A 3,562-nucleotide genomic window follows, 5' to 3' on the forward strand; every position below is an offset into this window, starting at 1 on the left:
GCAATCAATTCTGCTTGGTTAACAATTTCCAATGAGGTGTTGAGGTACATGACACTGAGCACCCAAATCTTGGTCAAAGAGACTTATCAATATATGTATCAAAGATGGAATCTTCTTCTACCCCAGATCTTTCTGAGCAAACACAATGAACAGGAATCCAACCAGTTCGCCTAACTTTAGAATTTCTTTTACTGTCATTGATTAGATTTTAGCCATCCTAACTGGGGAAGTCTTTGAGAAAGATTTCCACACTGGTTGGTTTCTGGATGAGGAAGTAGAAAAGGGGAAAAACTTTTGTCCTGATTCAAAAGTTACTTATTAATACAGGAGGGAAATAATGATTTCTCTTATAAGTAATGACCAGTCAGTAACTAGATGCAAAAGTGCTCAGATTTTGTTTAACTACTAAACACAGCCAAATACTCATGGTTTGAGAACAAACATTAATATTTAATCGTCCTGTTACTACAGCCCATTCCATTTTAAAAGTCTTTACCTCCCTCTCTGACCTGACATATCCTTGTGTGTGCTTGGGTTACAACTCCCTGCAGAGAAAAGGAAACCCAGGTTTGAAGTTATCCTTCAGTGGCTCCCCACATGGAAGGTTTTAGGCTGTAACCACAAGCACTAAATACAGTAGAACTGAACCTTGCCCTGAAGATCCTAAGTCTACTGCTGAAGAACAGAAGTCTGCAATCAAGTTATTAGAAAGGATCGGGGCCCTGAGATTCATTGTCTCTCTACCGCTATCATTCACCATCCCAACTCCCCCAAAGTTACTCTTCCTGTCTTTTTTCCAGGTTTCTTCTCTTAACATCATTAGAGTGGTCTTGAGGGGTGAGGTAGAAGGAGAACATGGAACAGAGCAGCAAACTGGTAATTTGCATCCCTGCATTCCAAATCCAAGACCCAGAAATAGTAGAATGGCCAAAATTCTAATTTTAAATTTCCCTTTGCATGCCCTCCTTTTTCTACTCCACCCTCCCCTCCTCTATTCTTTCTGTTATTCCCCCTATGGAAAGTGACTATTAGATCTTTTGTTCAAGGATATTGGATTTGAAATGTTACCCATTCTAGATGTCTTGTATTTAAATAAAAATCAAAGTCAGGAGCCAAAGGGTTTGATGTTAATACTAATAATGATAATGATGTCCAAGTCTAACTGTAGCCTTCTTTGGGTGGGGGTGGGATGGGGGGATAAAGTAAAAAGTGCACAGCAGAGAACAAAAGAAGACCTACAAAGAAGCAAAGTTAGGTAGCTTCGAAAACAATGTGTAGTATTTATTATATAGATTTTCTTGAAATGAAAATTTATTGTTTTATATTGAATCCCCTGTTATGTTCTACTGTTCTGCTACATGGAAGTATTCTTTTTTTTCCTTTCTCATTTTGTATTTAAGTTTAAAATGAATAAAAAATTTACAAAAAATAATGATGATGATGATGATGGTGATGATGATGTGCCAACTCAAATTCAAAGTTCAGCTCAAGTCTACCTTCAATCTGTGAGTATACACACACACACACACACACACACAAACAAGTGTGTGTGTGTGTGTGTGTGTGTGTGTGTGTGTGTGTGTTATTAGGACATGGGGAAAAGAAATCACAAAAGTATTTAGGAAGCATAGATTCCATTTCCTAAAGTTATAGCAGGAAGGAAAGTGGGGAAATTCTTCTTAGCAAAATGGGAGACTTCTTGAAGCAGATAGCAGATACAGAAGGATGAGTGGGTTCACCTGTGAAGTTCAGCTTTCTTTCCACTCTAGGATGCTGGGGCTCCAGTCCTGCAATGCCAAAGGACTCTAGTCCTCATCCACAAGACTTCTTCCAATGATAACTTCTATTCTATACATTGCTTCCTAGACTTCCTTGGAGCTCTGTTAGAGGTTATTATTTGCCTCCCCCTCCAAAACAAAAAAGTGGGCAGCTAAATGTTACAGTACATAGAATACTACACTCAGAGTTAGGAAGATCTAGGTTCAAATCTTGCCTTAATACTTACTAGCTGTTTAACCCCAGGCAAGTCATTAAATGCTCTCAGCCTCAATTTCCTCAACTGTAAAATGGGGATGATAATAGTGCCTACCTCTCAGAGTTATTTGTGAGGTTCAGATGAAATGATGTTTATAAAATACTTTGTAAACTTTAAAGGGCTTTATAAATACTAGATACTATGGTGCTGTTCTCAGCTTTCTTGTCTCAGGAAGGAAACAAGCATTTATTAAACGCCAGACAATGTCCTAAGAACAAAAGATTCAGATATAGGAAGGCTTGACATTAGCCATGGCCAGATTAAAAAAAAACTTTCCTTTTTTACAGGAAGTTTTGCTTCCCTACTTTCCCAGATTCTGAAATGACTACAATCTTCTCAGCCGATTTTCCATGGTTGTGGGGCCTGAGGTTGTTCTGTGACATGAGATCCTTCTCCTTCTGAAGAGGGTGAGCAAGCCACCAAAAGGTCCCAGGGCTCATGTGCTTTGGGGAGGAAAGGAGTTACTGAGAAGCCATCCAGGGACTGGGCTATTCAATAGCAAAGCTTCTCTGGACTTGTGTACACTGGGATTCCTAACTTTGCCTATGACCTGGCAGAAGATCAGTAGCCCACAGAGAGGGTAAAATAAAGGTATTTGACCTTTGGTCTGAAAAATGAAAGGAAAAGAAACCACTGTGATCAGATAAGATGTGTAAGGATTGGTTGAAGGGAATGTGAGAGTAACCAGATCGAGCCCATGACACTGAGGTTTGAACTAGGATGAATCCTTCAGTATCTAACATCCAGCACAGTTTTGGAATTACTGAGAAAGGAACTTTGAACTCATGAGAAAGTAAAGAGAATCCTAATGACTTTTTTCCCCTTCATAACCTGCTTCCTGCTCCAAATTAGGATGATGTTGGAGGCAGAGGCTTGGATTGGATCTCTGTGAATAAATACAGGCTTTTTTCCAAATTCTCAGAGGTAAAGCCGAGAAGGATGAAGGATAACTTATCACATGACAGTGAATAACTATGACTCTTAGTCACATGATTTTTTTGTGCCCCAGGAATCTCTCAGAACTTCAGGGATGGCCTCCATTTGGGACACATGGGACAGCTCTGGGACTTATGGGAATCTCCCTCCCCCAAGCCTAATTGCATAGATAGTGCTGGATCATTGTGCTTATAGAATAGGAGTTCTTAACATGGCATCCCTAGATCCCTAAGGAGACTATGTATAGATTTTGGAGGGTGTCTAAGAATTTGAGTGAAAAAAAATCTCATCTTTATTTTTTGACATTTTAAAATCATATTTTATTTTTTTCCAATTACATGTAAAGACAATTTTTAAACATTCATTTTAAAATAAAAATCTGAGTTCCAAATTTTCTCCCTCCCTCATTTTCTCCCTTTCCTAAGATAGTAAGCAATTCGATATAGGTTATATATGTACAATCATGTAAAATGTATTTCCATATTAGTCACATTGTGAAAGAAGAAACAAGACAAAAGGGAAAAAACACACATAAAAAAGAAATGAAAATAGTATGCTTCGATGTACATTCAGAGTCCATCAGTTCTTTCT

General features: G+C 38.4%; 1 long non-coding RNA gene across 1 annotated transcript; it reads left to right on the plus strand.

Annotated features, from left to right (window-relative positions):
- The first annotated feature begins 623 nt into the window (after nucleotides 1-623).
- On the plus strand, nucleotides 624-3,342 carry LOC144456184 (uncharacterized). The gene is made up of 3 exons (XR_013485091.1): nucleotides 624-876; nucleotides 1,401-1,505; nucleotides 2,323-3,342. It is a non-coding gene; the product is annotated as an uncharacterized LOC144456184 (long non-coding RNA).
- Nucleotides 3,343-3,562: the final 220 nt, after the last annotated feature.

Source organism: Phascolarctos cinereus, unplaced genomic scaffold (genome assembly GCF_003287225.1).
Source record: "Phascolarctos cinereus isolate Bilbo 61053 unplaced genomic scaffold, phaCin_HiC Scaffold_3;HRSCAF=262, whole genome shotgun sequence".
In the NCBI taxonomy this organism is placed as follows: domain Eukaryota; kingdom Metazoa; phylum Chordata; class Mammalia; order Diprotodontia; family Phascolarctidae; genus Phascolarctos; species Phascolarctos cinereus.